Source organism: Pongo abelii, chromosome 20 (genome assembly GCF_028885655.2).
Source record: "Pongo abelii isolate AG06213 chromosome 20, NHGRI_mPonAbe1-v2.0_pri, whole genome shotgun sequence".
Classification (NCBI taxonomy): domain Eukaryota; kingdom Metazoa; phylum Chordata; class Mammalia; order Primates; family Hominidae; genus Pongo; species Pongo abelii.
Genome location: NC_072005.2, coordinates 63,833,480 through 63,850,909, shown reverse-complemented (window position 1 = coordinate 63,850,909; position 17,430 = coordinate 63,833,480). Strand labels below are relative to the sequence as shown.

The 17,430-nt window shown below is 46.6% G+C and overlaps 1 long non-coding RNA gene across 3 annotated transcripts; it reads right to left on the bottom strand.

Moving 5' to 3' along the window:
* Nucleotides 1-1,527: 1,527 nt before the first annotated feature.
* LOC129052038 (uncharacterized) lies at nucleotides 1,528-7,698 on the bottom strand. 3 transcript variants are annotated; one of them, XR_008516747.2, is made up of 3 exons: nucleotides 7,513-7,698; nucleotides 7,330-7,431; nucleotides 1,528-1,674 (listed from the first exon to the last, which is right to left on the bottom strand). It is a non-coding gene; the product is annotated as an uncharacterized LOC129052038 (long non-coding RNA). The 3 variants fall into 3 exon arrangements; XR_008516745.2 differs by having other exon boundaries at nucleotides 1,629-1,693; XR_008516746.2 differs by lacking the exon at nucleotides 1,528-1,674 and adding an exon at nucleotides 5,650-6,046.
* Between the last annotated feature and the right edge of the window lie 9,732 nt (nucleotides 7,699-17,430).

The window sequence follows — 17,430 nt, the reverse complement described above, 5'->3', positions numbered from 1 at the left end:
TCACTGCAAGCTCCGCCTCCCGGGTTCACGCCATTCTTTTGCCTCAGCCTCCTGAGTAGCTGGGACTACAGGCGCTCACCACAGCGCCCGGCTAATTTTTTTTTTTTTTTTTTTTTTTGTATTTTTAGTAGAGACAGGGTTTCACATGTTAGCCAGGATGGTCTCAATCTCCTGACCTTGTGATCTGCCCATCTCGGCCTCCCAAAATGCTGGGATTACAGGCGTAAGCCACCGCGCCCGGCCCGAGAGAGGATATCTTTTCTTTCGGGGACTTTTCTGGTGCCTGAAAGATATATTTCTTTGACAAGATTCTGTAATGCCATTTTAATGAGGTTAAAGCCTATGAAACTCAAATTATACTAAGGGATGATAAGTGACATAAGCCAGACACAGAAATTAAAATATTGCATGTTTTCACTTACATGTGAAAATTTAAAAAAAATTTTAAACTCAAATTTGTCTGAATATATGTGAAATTAAAAAAACAACAACAACATCAAATACCTAATAGTGGTTACCTGGGTGGGGAGGAGGAGGAGGTGGGGAGACGTGGTCAAATGGTACAGAAGTGCAGTTACGTAGGATGAATAAATCTAGAGATCTAATGACAGCAGGAGGACTACAGTTAATAGAAATTTGGTCCTTGTCTCCAGTTTGTAACCCCCAGACCCCAGCATTTCCCATAAAAATGGCATCCTGTTCCCATGTCAGGTGTGATCTTTTTTTTTTTTTTTTGAGATGGAGTTTCGCTCTTGTCGCCTAGGCTGAAGTGCAATGGCACGATCTCGGCTCACCACAACCTCTGCCTCCCGGGTTCCAGCAATTCTTCTGCCTCAGCCTCCCAAGTAACTGGGATTACAGGCATGCACCACCAAGCCTGGCTAATTTTGTATTTTTAGTAGAGGTGGAGTTTCACCATGTTGGCCAGGCTAGTCTCAAATTCCTAACCTCAAGTGATCCACCTGCCTTGGCCTCCCAAAGCATTGGGATCACAGGCGTGAGCCACCGTGCCTGGCCAAGGAGAGACTTCTGAATCAAATTAATTTCATCTATGAGAAAACATGTACTGAGCAGAAAGTCTGTGAACGTGAGGTTTTTGTAAACAGTATCCCCTCAAGACAAAAACTCCATGAGCATGTCTTAAGTGGAGCGGGCTTGAAGCATAATTTTGATTTACTTAATTATAGAAGAAATAACCTTTATGGATTTAATGGAGATGAAAAATCATTCAGTTATAATTCATCTTAAATAAAGCATGAGAAAATTCATACAAGTCAGAATGTAGTGAATGTGAGGAGGTATTCAGGCAGAAGTTATACCTAATTGGACATCAAAGAATATGCACTAAAGACAAACGCTGTGGATGCAATGAGTATGAGGAAACTTTTACTGATTGCCCATCCTATGCTAGACACATAAGATTCCATACAGGTGAGGAATCCTAAGAATGCAATCTCTGCCTGAAAGCCTGTAGCAGAAAAGCACACCTTATTATACGCTGGAAAATTCACATTGGAGAGAAACTTTATGATTATAGTCAATGTAGGAAAGGCTTTATTGATAGTTCATCTCTTTTTCGACATATGAGAACTCACACAGGAGAGAAGCCCTGTGAAGGCAATCAATGGGGAGAAGCCGTCAAATGCAGCTCAGCTTCCTTGCAGCATGGCAGAACTGATATAGGAAAGAAAACCTGTGATTGTAAAAAATGTGATAAAGCAACAAGAAGCAAGACCTCCCAGCTCATCCTACATCAAAAAACTGACACTAGGGGAAAACCCTATGAATGTACTGAATGTGGGAAGGCTTTTAGTGAGTTTTCCTCCTTAAGGCAACATACTAGAGCTCACACTGAAGAGACACCCCATAAACATAATACATGTGGAAAAGCATTCTGTTGCATGACTGACATTATTCAACACCAGGAAATCCATAGTGGAGAGAAACTGTTATGTCTCTAATGCATGTGAGGAAGCCTTCCAAAATAGTTTAGCCATTACTCTATTTGAGAGAACTCATACTGAAGAGAAGCCCTATATATTTAATGTGTGGAAAAGGCTTTGCTCACATTTCATCCCTTAGTGAACGTGCAAGAACTCATATAGGCAAAAAATTTTGTGAATCAAGCCTTCAAAATTAGCTCAATATTTATTAGAAACTAAAGAGTTCATATTATATGTCAGTAATTTTTTTTTTTTTTGAGATGGAGTCTCGCTCTTGTCGTCCAGGCTGGAGTGCAATGGCATGATATCAACTCACTGCAACGCAACCTATGCCTCCCCGGTTCAAGCGATTCTCCTGCCTCAGCCTCCCAGGTAGCTGGATTACAGGTGCCCGCCACCATGTCCACCTAATTTTTGTATTTTTAATAGAGACAGGGTTTTGCTGTATTGGCCAGGCTGGTCTTGAACACCTGATCTCAGGTGATCCTCCTGCCTTGGCCTCCCAAAGTGCTGGGATTACAGATGTGAGCCACCATACCCAGCCTATATGTTAGTAATTTAATGGAATTAAATTAAATTAAATTTAAATTTAAATTAAATTTAATTTAATGGAACTTATACATTTTCAAACTCTGTTATATTAGAAATTACTTTCTAGACCTAAAAGCTAACTTATTATTAAAGGTTTATGGAAAAAACTGGCTGGGTACAGTGGCTCACACCTGTAATCCCTGCACTTTGGGAGGCTGTGGTGGGCCGATCACTTGATCCCAGGAGTTCAAGAGCAGCCTGGACAACATAGCAAAATCCCATCTCCACAAAAAATACAAAAAAATTAGCCAGGCATGGTGGCATGTGTCTGTGGTCCCAGCTACTTGGGAGGCTGAGGTGGGAGGCTCACGTGAGCCTGGGAGGCGGAGGTTGCAGTGAGCCATGATCATACCACTGCACTCCAGCCTGGGTGGCACAGCAAGACTGTCTCAAAAAAAAAAAAAAAAAAAAGATGAGAAAAAACTTATGTTAGGCCTGTGTTTTGTATAATATAAAAGTTTAAACATAAAAAAGTAAGAAAAAACAAAAAAACCCTAAATAATATATGCAGTTAAATGGTGTATCTTATATTGTATACAACTTATACAAGGTCAATTATGACATCTTTTTAGTTTTTTCTAGCAGTTAGGTGAGTATCTACCTTTATTTTTATTAAAACTTTTTTTTAAAGACAGAGTCTCTCTATGTTGCTCAGGCTGGTTTCAAGCTCCTGGGCTCAAGCCATCCTCCTGCCTTGGCCTTCCAAAGTGCTGGGGTTACAGGCATGAGCCACCACACCTGGCCGATGAATACTTATGTTGATTTTTAAGAAATCAGAAGGAAATGTGTATATTTTTATAATTATTTATTTAGAACATTACACGTAAAGGTGATTCAGTGGAGAAATGGAGATGTTTTGCATTCCTGTTAGCAGTTGTGTGAGTATCTCGTTTTAAAAATGCCTAATCCAATACAAACTAAAATGTTAATTGTTTTCTTACTACAATGTCACTTGATATTATGTAAAAGCAGAATTGAATCTTCATAAGCATAGATCACGATGAAGCACCGATGCATACTACACTGGCTCTGATCAGTTTTTTCAAGAACATTTCATTCATTAAAAAAGTTAATTGTTTTCATGTTCTAAATATTTATTTTAAATGATGTTTGGGGTCATAAGTTGAAATGACCATAAAATAAAAGTCATTTTATGGGTCACAGGTCTTCTCCTTCAGAGTTGTCATCTTCTGTATCTATATCATTTTATTCAAGCACAAGAGGAATTTTTAATATTCCTTTTACATTTTATTTATTTATTTATTTATTTATTTATTTATTTATTTATTGAGATGGAGTCTCCCTCTGTTGCTCAGGCTGGAGTGCAGTGGTGTGATCTCGGCTCACTGCAACCTCCGCCTCTTGAGTTGAAGCGATTCTCCTGTCTCGGCCTCCCAAGTAGCTGAGATTACAGGCACACACCACCAAGCCTGGCTAATTTTTGTATTTTTAGTAGAGATGGGGTTTCATCTTGTTGATCAGGCTGGTCTTGAACTCCTGACCTCAGTTGATCCACCCGCCTCCGCCTCCCAAAGTGAGTATTGTTTTTTTTGAGTGATGTTCAGAACAATAAACACTATTTTATGGTCACAGAACTTCCTTACTAAGTTATCTTTTCTGTCTCATCTGCTTTGCTTTTCTCTTCTTTTTCCCTCCCTATATCTGCAGTGTCATCTCAGGAACTGCCAAGTTTCTGCCTAGGCACTGAGGCTCTAAGAAGAAAGCTAGTATATGTCAGGTTCAGAGGAATCATTTCATGACCTATATTGATGTGTTTAAAGTTTTACTCTGACTTATAAAAAATTGTAAAAGTAAGTAAGAGTCGTTCATTTTAGTGAACAAATACTTTTCTAGGGACAATTTCTTTGGCAAGAATGCTTCTAAAACTTGCTTTTTTTGAGACAGGGTCTCACTCTGTCACCCAGGCTGGTGGGCAGTAGTGCAATCATGCTCACTGCAGCCCTGAACTCCTGGGCTCAAGCGATCCTCTCACTACAGTCTCCCAAGCAGCTGGGACTACAGGCACACACCCACACCCGGCTAATTTTTATTTTTTATAGAGACAGGGTCTCACTGTGTTGTCCAGGCTGGTCTTGAACTCCTGGGCTCAAGTGATCTTCCCACCTTGGCCTCCCAAAGTGCTGGGATTACAGGCCTGAAACTTTGTTTTTCTCTTCTAAATCTGTATCAGTTAGGATTCTTTGTGTTGGAAATGACAGAACACACAAACTGATATAAGCCACAATAGAAAGTTTATTGGTTCATATCACTGGAAAGTCCAGTATACCTAGTGGACAGGAAGAAAGATATGTCATAATTTTTACAGAAGAAATGACTGCTTAGAAAACCAAAAAGAAACAAGAAAAAATAATTGAAAAGTCATAAATTTAGTAATATGACCAAGCACACAGGAATATATTTTAATCAATAACATTTAAATCAATAATATTCCAGAATAACAACAATTAGAATGAAATGGGAAATTATTCCATGCGAATAGTTTAATAAAATGTAAAGTGCTTAGGAATGAGTATAACCAAAAAGTAAGGTCTCTACATTATTGAAGAAAACAAAATAAATATTGTGTTGAGTTCACATAATATGTTAGAAATAAGTTGAAAATTACCTGGAGAAAAGAGCCTTGTGAAAACATTATAAACATGGTGAGGGGCGTGTGGGGAGGCAGACTATCTCAGCAGCAACTGGTCTTCATAAAATGCTATAGAAATTAAATGTCTTGGCCGGGCGCAGTGGTTCACGCCTGTAATCCCAGCATTTTGGGAGGCCGAGGTGGGTGCATCACGAAGTCAGGAGATCGAGACCATCCTGGCTGACAAGGTGAAACCCCGTCTCTACTAAAAATACAAAAAAATTAGCCGGGCACGGTGCCGGGCGTCTGTAGTCCCAGCTACTTGGGAGGCTGAGGCAGGAGAATGGCATGAACCTGGGAGGCGGAGCTTGCAGTGAGCCAAGATCGCGCCACTGCACTCCAGGCTGGGAGATAGAGCGAGACTCCGTCTCAAAAAAAAAAAAAAATAAATAAAATAAAAATAAAAAAATAAAATAAATCAAAATAAATAAATAAATAAATAAATAGGAAAAGAAATTAAATGTCTCCTTTCCATATTTTAACTACAGATACATGAAGTGGTTTGCACACATTTTGAAGAAAATTAACTAGCGGTAGTGTTGTCATCACTAAGGAAGGCCGAGAAATGTCAGACAAGTTGGTGAGGAAACCCCCAAACTATGGAAATATTAGGAGATGGAAATCCAAGCCTCATTTGGGTATGGAAATAGTCACATCCTGGTGCCACCCTGGGAGTGGACGGCTCCCCTGCGCGCCGGTCCCCACGATTCCCCCACGCGGCCCGCCTATCCGAGCTCTGGGCAGGACGCGGTGCCTCTGCTCTCCACGGCAGCCTCCGCAGGAGTCCAGAGTCTGGCACGTCCAGGGGCCAAAGGCCGCCCAGAGGGGTCGCGTCCTCTTCGGGCTCCGCCTGCTCTTCCGCCTGGTGGTTAAACGCGGGGCCCCGACCCTGAGCTCTAGGGCGACAAGGCGAGTCCTGCACCCGCCCAGGCCAACGCCCGCGGCAGAGCTGAGGGCGCACGGGGCCGGGAGCTCGGTTCGCGGGGTGGGCCGAACCCCCAGCGGCTCCACGCGTCCCCCCGCCCCCCACAGTGACAGACATTGAACAGGGGTTGGAGGGGGTGGCAGCAGGAGAAGGCGGTCACCGCTGCCGCACAAGGGGCGGGCGTGGCTGCAGGAAGAACGAGAGAAGCGTGTGCGCCTGGGCGCGCCCAGGAGCTGGCTACGCAGGCAGGAGGGAGGATGCACCGGAAACCGACGGCGAAGACGATTAACAGCGCGCCAGTGACGCCCCTTCGCTGCTTCAGGGGAGGAGGAAGCTGGACCCAGGCCGTTTTCGCGTCCTGCAGGCTGGAATCCAGCCCCACACAGCCCCGCGCAGCGCGGCCGCCAACTCCACCTGGAGCGCCGCGCGTCTCCCCTGGTGCACAGCAGGTGCCAGGCTGTGCGCGCCCCTTCCCTGCCCTTCCCTTCCCGGGCGAGTGAGGGGCGCAGGCTTCCGCAGCGCCCTCCAAGACCCAAGCGGGGGCCGGCCCTGGCAGGTCAGGAGGCACAGACGGATCAGCACTTTGAGACCAAGGGAACCCCCACACTTTCCTAGGGCCTTTGTGCCGGCCCCGCAGGTGTCTCGGGCTCTCCTGGGTGAGTCCTCATCCCCAGTGCGCGCCGGGATGCAGGGAGGCCGGCTGCCCAGACTGTGGTCTCAGGAAGGTGGCCGTTGGGGGGACTGCAGGCGCTCTGAGGCCCCAGGTACAGTCACGCCTCAGTGGACGAAGGGGACACAGTACGAGAAACGCATCCTTAGGCGATCTCCTCATTGTGCGAATGTTCTAGGGTGACTCACAGCAACCCAGATGGGGCAGCCTGCTGCACACCTGAGCTACATGAAAAGCCTACTGCTCCTAGGCCTCGCACCTGTGCAGGAGGCTACTGTACTGAGGACTGCAGGCGGTTGTAACACAAGGGAAAGTATTTGTGGACCTAAACCTGGGAAAGGTGTAGTAATGCGGGGCGCCGTGGCTCACGCCTGTAATCCTAGTACTTTGGGAAGCTGAGGTGAAGAGATTCCTTGAGCCCAGGAGCTGCAGACCAGCCTGGGGGCGTGCGGAAATCCCATCTCTGCACACACACACACCCCAGCATCCCCCGCCCCTCGCCAACATTAGCCTGGCGTGGTGGTGCATGCCTGTAGTCCCAGCTACTTACTCGGGAGGCTGAGGTGGGAGGATCGATTGAGCCCGAGAGGTCGAGGCTTCAGTGAGCTGTGATCGTGTCAATGCACTCTAGCCTGGGGGACAGAGTGAGATCCTGTCTCAAAAAAAGAAAAAAAGTACAGTAACCATGTGGTATGAAGGACAAAAAAATGGTCCACCTGCATAGTGCACTTACCATGAATGCAGCTTGCAGGATGGTAAGTTGGTCTGGGTGTTGTGAGTGAGTGAATGTGAAGGCCTGGGACATTGCTGCAAACTTTATAACACTCTAAGCTTAGGCTACACTGAAGTTATATTTTAAAAGTACAGTACTTGTGCTACGATGTTACTTTGGCCACCGCATCACTGGATGGTATGGCTTTTCCAGCTGCATTATGATCTGACGGGACCAATATCACGTATGCGGCTCATTGTTGACCAAAAGGTGGCTATGCGGCACGTGACTGTATTAGAAACTACTCAAGTAATAGCAGCGATGAATTTGAGAGAAAAGATAAAATAAAAAATAAAGTGTCTTTGAAAATTGCTCAGAGTAGATTTTATGTTTTCACCACAGAAGAAAAAAAAAAAAGCTATGTAGAAAATCAGGGCCGGGCGCGGTGGCTCACGCCTGTAATCCTAGCACGTTGGGAGGCCAAGGCGGGCGGATCACGAGGCCAGGAGTTCGAGACCAGCCTGGCTAACACGGTGAAACCCCGTCTTTACTAAAAATACAAAAAATTAGCCGGGCGTGGTGGCGGGCGCCTGTAGTCCCAGCTACTCGGGAGGCTGAGGCAGGAGAATGGCGTGAACCCGGGAGGCAGAGCTTGCAGTGAGCCTAGATCGCGCCACTGCACCCCAGCCTGGGCGACAGAGCAAGACTCTGTCTCAAAAAAAAAAAAAAAAAAGAAAATTACATAGCTACATTTAGCCATTCCACAATGTATAAGAATATGGAAACATCATGTTGCATGCCATAAATATATACAACTTTTGCTTGTCAATTTTAAAATAAAGATCTAAAAACCGAAAAAGGCCGGGCACAGTGGTTCATGCCCATAATCCCAGCACTTTGGGAGGCTGAGGTGGGTGGATCACCTGAGGTCAGAAGCTCGAGACCAGCCTGGCCTCAAACATGGTGAAACCCCGTCTCTACTAAAAATACAAAAATTAGCCGGGCGTGGTGAAGTCACCTGTAATCCCAGCTACTCGGGAGGCTGAGGCAGGAAAATCGCTTGAACCTGAGAGGTGGAGGTTGCAGTGAGCCGAGATGGCGCCACTGCTCTCCAGCCTGGCGAAAACAACAGAACAGAACGGAACGGAACGGAATGGAACAGAACAGAACAGAATCCCCAAAAACCAAAAACAACAACAGCAACAAAAAAAGGGGGGGGGGGGGCCAAACTACTTTATGACTTGGCTTCCACCACCACCTAGTGGCAGCACGTAGCAACTGCTACAGAAACTCAGGCTCACTCATGCAAGGCAGACAATGAAATCGTGGAAGGAGGCATTTGTGTCTTCCGGAATGCAGTTACTGTTCTCTCATAAATCACGGGGACATTAATGGTTTAGCAAAATGCACATGTCCTGATGGGCTTTTAAACTCACCTCCCTATGTGGATGACTTTAGTATTTCTCTGCATAATGGGAGAAATCATTATTATTTAGAGCGGGATGGTGGAAGGGGTCTCAACCAGAGGTGGTTCTTCCCCGAACCAGTGGACCTTTGGCAGTGTCTGGAGGCATTTTTGATGGTCACAGCTGGGTGAGGGGCTGCTCCTGGCCTCTAGTTGGTGAGACCAGAGATGCCGCTCAACACCCTACAATGCACAGGACAGAACCCCCTCCCCCACCCCCAACAGCAAAGAATCCTCCAACCCCAAATGCTGAGGGTGCCAGGCTGGGTAGCCCTGATTTAGAGTGACGGTGGAGGGAGGGAGCACTGGTGAGCTCACAGGCACTCCAACAGGACGCCGGCTCTGCTCCGTATTCAAGTCCAGCTTTGACAGTTTCAGGAGTTGGGAGGAGTTTGAATCTCGCTCTGAGCACATCAAATGATCCCTGGGTGAGGAGAGGCAGTTTGGGTCAGGGATGGGGATATTTAGAACTTTCCGCAGCCCAGGAGATGACGGTGGTGGGTTGGTTTTCAGTGGCGGCAGAGGAGATGGGGTGAAATGGGCAGGTTGATCAGCGTCAAACGGCAGGACGTGGTGACCGATGAGAGGGGTAATGAGAAGGGCGCCATTGGCTTCTGGTCAGTGTAACCAGGTGGATAATGGTGCCATTGGTGGAGATGGGCAACTCTGGAAGGTGAGCAGGTGAGGGGAAGATGTCATAAGCTTCGTTTGGGACAGGTTGAAGCACCTCCCAGAAAACATTAAGTAATTAGCTTGTTATAGGCTCAATTTTGTCCCCCCAAATGCATGTTGAAGTCTTAACTCCCAGCACCTAGAAATGTGACTGTATTTGGTAATAGGGTCTTTAGACAGGTAATTAAGGCAAGACAAGGTCATTAGGGTAGACCCTAATCCAATATGACAGTTTTTTTTTTTGTTTTTTTTGTTTTTGAGATGGAGTCTCATTCTTGTCACCCAGGCGCTGGAGTGCAATGGCATGATCTCAGCTCACAGCAACCTCTGCCTCCTCGGTTCAAGCGATTCTCTTCCCTCAGCCTCCCGAGTAGCTGGGATTACAGGCACCTGCCCACATGCCCGGCTAATTTTTGTATTTTTAGTAGAGATGCGCTTTCACCACATTGGCCAAGCTGGTCTGGAACTCCTGACCTCAGGTGATCTGCCCGCCTTGGCCTCCCAAAGTGTTGGGATTGCAGGCGTGAGCCACTGTGCCCAGCCTAAAAATAATTAATTTTTAAAAAGAAAACAAGGGAGATGAAAGCAGGTGCAGGCTGGGGATAAGAGAGCATGGTTTGATTTAGCCGACAGCTTGGCAGAAGGAGAGCCTGTGGCTAAGGTTAGAACCTGAGTTTAATAAAGCTAAAGGAGTCAGCATTACATGACGTCACAGTTGTAGAGACAGTGGGATTCAGTGTGGCCCTTCCATTCAAGGAAGCCAATTTATGGTAGAACATAGCATGTGGAGAGAAACACAAGTGAAAATGCTTAGAAAGAGAGGCAGCTTTGTGTAGCAGTTAACACCCTAGAATCTAGGTTCAGGCTTCCTGAGCCTAAATCCTGGCTCTGCCTCACACAGCTGCGTCTCCACGGACTTCACCTTTTGTACTCACTTTTCTCACCTTTGAAATGGGATAATAGCAGCGCCTTCATCACAGATGCTCTGTGAGGATGAAATAAGTTAATGCATGCAAAGTACCTAGAAGGGTGGGTAAATATTTTCTCTAAATGCCCCCAGGAAAGGGCCAGAATAGCAATTTTTTTTTGTTCTTTTTGAGACGGAGTCTCACTCTGCTGCCCAGACTGGAGTGCAGTGGTGTGATCTCGGCTCACTGCAACCTCCATCTCCCAGGTTCAAGTGATTCTCTTGCCTCAGCCTCCTGAGTAGCTGGGATTATAGGCACCTGCCAGCATGCCCAGCTAATTTTTTTTTTTTTTTTTTTTTGGTATTTTTAGTAGAGACAGGAGTTCAGCATGTTGGCGGGGCTGGTCTTGAACACCTGACCTCGTGATCCGCCCACCTCAGCCTCCCAAAGTGCTGGGATTACAGGTGTGAGCCACTGCGCCCGGCCCAGAACAGCAAGTATCTGAGGCTTTGCAGGCCACACAGTCTACTTAACTCTGCTGATGTAACACAAAGCTGCCACCAGGTGATGTTAATGAAGGCATGGCCATGGGCCAACACAGCTTTGTTTATGGAAGCCAAGATTTGAATTTCATATAATTTGCACATATCATGAAATATCATTTTCTTTTCTTTGTTTCTCTTCTTTTTTTCTGTTCTCTTTCTCTCTCTCTTTTTTCTTTTCTTTCTTTTTTGAATAAAGAAAGGGTCTTGTTCTGTCACCCAGGCTGGAGTGCAGTGGTGCAACCATAGCTCACTGAAGCCTTGATCTCCTGGGCTTAAACGACCCTCTCACCTCAGCTTCCTGAGTAGCTGGGACCATAGGTAAGTGCCACCACACCCAGTTAATTTTTTAACTTTTTTTTTTTTTTTTTTAAAGGCATAGTTTTGCTCTTGTTGCCCGGGCTGGAGTGCAATGGCGCCATCTCGGCTCACTGCAACCTCTGCCTCCCGAGTTCAAGCTATTTTCCTGCCTCAGCCTCCCGAAAGTAGCTGGGATTATAGGTGTTCGCCACCACGCCCAGTTAACTTTTGTATTTTTAGTAGAGATGGGGTTTCATCATGTTGGCCAGGCTGGTCTTGATCTCCTGACCTCAGGTGATCCGCCCACCCCGGCCTCCCAAAGTGCTGGGATTACAGGCATAAGCCACAGCACCCGGCCAATTTTTTAACTTTTTGTACAGATGTGGGGGTCTCACTATGTTGCTTAGGCTGGTCTTGAACTCTTGGGCTCAAATGATTCTCCTGCCTCGACCTCCCAAAGAGTTAGGATTACAGGTGTGAGCCACTGTGCCTGGCCTGATTTATTTTCAACAATTTGAACATATAAAATCCATGCTTAGCCTGAGGGCTGTACAGAAGCAAGCGCTAGTCCATATTTGATTTTGCCAAACGCTGCTCTAACTCTGCAGCTGGCTTTCAGTAAGACACATGGAAGTGTTGGATAAAGAGAAAAAAAAACCAGAGAAAAGTTCTGCCAGGGAACCCAAGACACTAAATTCCCCTGTTGACTGGGGCGAGGGACTTTAAGCTGTTCCCTTTACACCACAGGCTCCAAAGGGGAGTAGCCTGAAGCTTGGACACACTTATCCACAGACTCATTTGATTTGGTCAGCATGGTCTTTAGGAAAGAATAAATACATGACCTTCTTAAACATAAAATTCAGACGATTTCACTTACAGGAATCCAGATTTCTGGGTTTTGTGACCCACGTTCATATGCGGCAGCCACAGGTTGGAGCAGAAGAGCAGGGAGCCCCTTTATTTATTTATTTTTATTTTATTAATTTTTTATTTTTTTGAGACGGAATCTCGCTCTGTCGCCCAGGCTGGAGTGCAGTGGGGCGATCTTGGCTCACTGCAACCTCCGCCTCCCAGGTTCAAGCGACTCTCCAGCCTCAGCCTCCCGAGTAGCTGGGATTACAGGCGTGAACCACTACGCCCGGCTACTTTTTGTATTTTTAGTAGAGACGGGGTTTCACCATGTTGGCCAGGATGGTCTTGAACTCCTGACCTCAGGTGATCCACCCGCCTCGGCCTCCCAAAGTGCTGGGATGGCAGGTGTGAGCCACTGCGCCCGGCCAGGGAGACCCTTTAGATGGGATGGGGAGGGTCCTCTGATCAGGGCTGCCCACTCACTCCCCCTCCCTCTGCTTCCCTTCCTTCTTCCGTCTCCCTCCCCATCCCCCCCATCCTTCATTCATCCACCTGAGGTGCCCGACCCGGGTAGACAAGGAAGATATTAAAAATGTTTAACAAGGGTGGGGCAGTAGCCAATCCTGATGAGGCCTTGACCAATGATACACGAGCCCCAGCTGGGCTGAGCCACCGCGCCCGGCCAGATTTATAATTTTAAAAAGGAAAAACCAGGGGCACCTCACCGCCTGGGGGTCGAGGGGAGCCCAGCATAGGGAGGGAGAGGGAGCCAGGTTTATAAGGTCCACATTCATACAACCTCAGCCTTGACCCTTACCTGCGGATCATGGCGGTAGCGACCCGGCAGGAAACACAGCGAGCGAGCTGATTTGTGATCGTGGTCAGTGCTCTGAAGAACAGACAAGGAGGCGTGGAGCGCGTGCCCGGTGCAATCCTGGAAGGCTCCTCAGAGGAGGTGACATCTCGCTGGGCTTGACGGCCCTGACGTCCAGCGGCGATGGCGGTCCACGGCCACCAGGTGGCGCCGCGAGAACGTGGCTGAAGCAGCTAGGCTGCGTTCCTGCGATCTGACCGTGCAGAGAGCTGTGGCTCCAGGTTTATTTCAAACCATTTTTCTCAGCAGATGAACTTAGGGAGGGAGGCAGGAGAGCAAATTCCCCTCACTGCCCACGTGTCAGTTTTATTTTACCTTAACGGTAGTCAGTGCTGCAGCAGCCGAGAGCCTGGGCCCCCAAATTTGGGTTTACGGGCTGGCTCCAACACAAACCAGCGTGTGTGTCCCTGCCATGAGGCGTTTTATGTATTTATTATGTATTTGTTTTTGTATTGAGACAGGGTCTCACTCTGTGGCTCAGGCTGGAGTACAGTGGCGCTATCTTGGCTCACTGCAGCCTCCCCAGCTTGAGCAATCCTCCTGCCTCAGCCTCCCGAGTAGCTGGGACTACAGGCCCGCACCACCACACCCAGCTAATTTTTGTATTTTTTGTAGAGAAGGGTTTTTGCCATGATGCCCAGGCTGGTCTTGAACTCCTGGGCTCAAGTGATCTGCTCACCTCTGCCTCCCAAAGTGCTGGGATTATAGACAGGCATGAGCCACCACACTTGGCAATTATTTATTTATTTTTATTTTTACATTTTTTTAGAGTCAGGGTCTCACTCGTTGCCCAGTCTGGAGTGCAGTGGCACAATCTTGGCTCACTGCAACCTCCACCTCTTGGGTTCAAGCAATTATCGTGCCTCAGTCTCCCGAGTAGCTGTGACTACAGGTGCTCACCACCATGCCTGGATAATTTTTGTATTTTTTAGTAGAGATGGGGTTTTACCATGTTGGCCAGGCTGGTCTCGAACTCCTGACCTCAAGTGATCCACCTGCCTCAGCCTCCAAAAGTGCTGGGATTACAGGCGTGAGCCACCGTGCCTGGCCAGTTCATTAATATTGAGATAAATCATACTCGTGTAAGACGCTACTAACAGGGGAAGCCGGGTGCAGGAACAAGGAAAACTTTCTACTCTCTTTGCAACTTTTCGCCAAATCTAAGTCGATTCTAAAATAAAAGTTGATTCTTTTTTGTTGTTTATCTGAAATCCATATTTAACCAGGCAATTTGTATTTTTATTTATTAAATTGGGCAACCCCAGTGCAGAGCTAAGGGAGACAGGTGGATTCTCTAACCCAGACACACGTTTCTGAGCCATCAGCGTCTGTGATCCAAGCCAGGAGCCGGCCTGAGATCCCGAGTGAGGGAGAGTGATGGAGACCGCGGCGTCTGGAGCCGGAGATGCAGGGAGGCGCGTGGGAGCTCTCTGAGCAGTGGCTGAGGGTGTTCACTGCTGGGCAACTTAGTTTCTCCATGCCTCAGTACTCTTCTCTGTAAAATGGACAGTAGAATCACGCCTGCCTCGCGGGCTTTTGGGAAATGAGATGCCTTTGATAGAGTATTTATTGCTGCATCAGGTGCACAGTACGCAGACAGAGTTAACTTACTCCCAAGTTCATCCCATCCAATTTCTTCACGGAAATTCTGTCACCCAGGCTGGAATGCAGTGGTGCGATCACGGCTCACTGCAACCTCCACCTCGCGGGCTCAAGCGATCCTCTCACCTCAGCCCCCTGAGTAGGTGAGACTACAGGTGTGTGCCACCACGCCTGGCTAATTTTTGTATTTTTTGTAGAGATGGGATTTTGCTGTGTTTCCCAGGCTGGTCTCAAACTCCTGGGCTGAAGCGATCCAACCTCCTCAGCCTCCCAAAGTGCTGAGATTACAGGCATGAGCCACCAAGCCCAGTACATCTTTATATATAATGTATTTAATATCTTTTTATGTTTAATATATGTTACATAATATATAATTTATAAATGTATAATATATAAATTTATAAATTATACATTTATAAATTTAATTTATATAATTGTAATACATCTCTAAATTTTTAAAGAAGAGAGCACAAATTAGGTAATGTGGAATGTTTTGTTCCTTTATTGACTATGTCAGGAAATGTGATTTCACAATAATTCCACTGAGCCCTTATTGTGTGCCAGACACTATGCTAAAAACTTGTAAAGACACAAAACCTGCAGATTATAAAATTAAATGTTGTCAGCTCTCAAAAAATTTGAATGAAAATTGTGGAGGACCGAATCCAGGAATAATTTGTGAAACAGATGGCTATTTAGAGAAATGTGATTTTAAACAGACGTCTCTGCAACACTGTCCACATTGTTTAGTGTCTAAGAGAAAAATCTTCCCATCCTTAATTACATGGTGATGTATATAATTCTTGGAATTCCTCCTGGCCTTTAGCTCAGTGGAAAATTCCGTTGCAGACTTGAGAGCTGAGGTTTCATCTGGCCGCTGGAGAGATGGTAAACATCCCAGCTGCTCTTTCTCCTTGAGCACAAGCTCTCTGTACTTTTATCCTTTTCACGTCGCCTCTCACCAATTCCTCTCCTGTTCCTTCTCCTTTCCCAGTGCTCCCATCACATACCCTGCAGATGGTTACAGGAACCACCTCCATTTCCCTGTCTTCCCTTTCAGGCTGGCCTGTCTCAGCAAATGCTGTCAAGATCCATCTAATTCTGAAGACAAAAACCTACGAGTAACTCCTTACGTACTCCCCTCTCTGCAAGTCCCATGGAGTCAACTTTATCGTCCCCTGTTGCCTACATACCTCTCAAAAATATGGTGCACATATTTGTATTTATCTGCCCTAGACCAGATCACTGTTAACTTAGGCCTCTGTAATCAGTCAGAGTTCTCCAGAGAAACAGAACCAATAGGTTCTCTCTCTCTCTGTCTCTCAGAGAGACAGCGCTCAAAAATATGGTCTACATACTTATTTCTCTTTCTGAATAGATTTTCTGTCTATATTAATGGTGACCTGGAGAGAGAGAGAGAGAGAGAGACAGAGAGAGAGAACCTCTCCAAGGATGTTGGTCTCCCTTGGAGAAGGAAATGTACATGTCTCTATATATCTATATCTATAGAAAGATAATTATCCATCTATCCATCTATCAACATTTATTTTAAGAAATTGGCTCCTGTAATTGTGGGGCTGGTAAGTCCAACATCTGTAGAGCAGGCTGGCAGGATAGAAGTTCAATCAGGATTTCTATGTGACTATAGCCTTCAGGCAGAATTTCTTTCTTTCCAGGAAACCACAGTTTTTGCTCTTTCAACCTTCAGCTGACTGAATGAGGCCCACCACATTGTGGAGGGCACATTCTCTTACTTGATTTACTTGATTTAAGTGATTGTAAATGTGAATCTCATCTGAAAAATACCTTCACAGTGACACCGAGGCTGGTGTTTGACGAAAGAACAGGACACTCTGGTGGACACCTGAAGTCAAGCTTCACAGCCTGGGGCACTGCAGAGACTCTGATCCACCTCCTTCCACCCTGGAAAACCTCAGCAGGGCTTCCACCCTTGGGATACATCCCCCTGGTATTCCCTAAAAGGACTTGATTTATTTATTTTAGATGGAGTCTTGCTCTGTTGCCCAGGCTAGAGTGCAGTGGTGCAATCTTGGCTCACTGCAACCTCCACCTTCTGGGTTCAAGCGATTCTCCTGCCTCAGCCTCCTGAGTAGCTGGGATTACAGATGCCCATCACCCGGCCAATTTTGTATTTTTAGTAGAGACGGGGTTTCACCATGTTACCCAGGCTGGTCTCAAACTCCTGACCTCAGGTGATCCACCTGCCTCGGCCTCCCAAAGTGCTGGGATTACAGGTGTGAGCCACTGTACCCAGCCCCTAAAAGTACATTAGAGCAGGGGTCAGCAAACTCTTGCCCACTGGCCAAATCCGATGGCCACATGATGTCATAAATACCGCGATATGGGCACACGTCCACAACCATTTGATTACATCGTGTCTGTGGCTGCTTTTGGCCTACAGTGGCAGAGGTAAGTAGTTGCAACAAAGAACTTAAATGTTTACTTTGTCGTACTGTACAAGATAAGCTTGCCACTCCCGGTGCAGATCGGTGGTTCTTAATGGAAATGTTACTTCCTCTGTGGGGTGATTCTGAAAACTGTGGAGGCATCTTTGATTGCCACACAGATTGGGGGGGGTGCCTGAAGCTCTTGGGATCCCTGGATGCGAGGCCTCTGTAACCCTGAAACAGTCTGTCCTGGCAGAGTGTCCTGAGTCCTCTGGAACTCGTCAGCCTCCTGCTAGACACGGGTACAAGTGCAAAC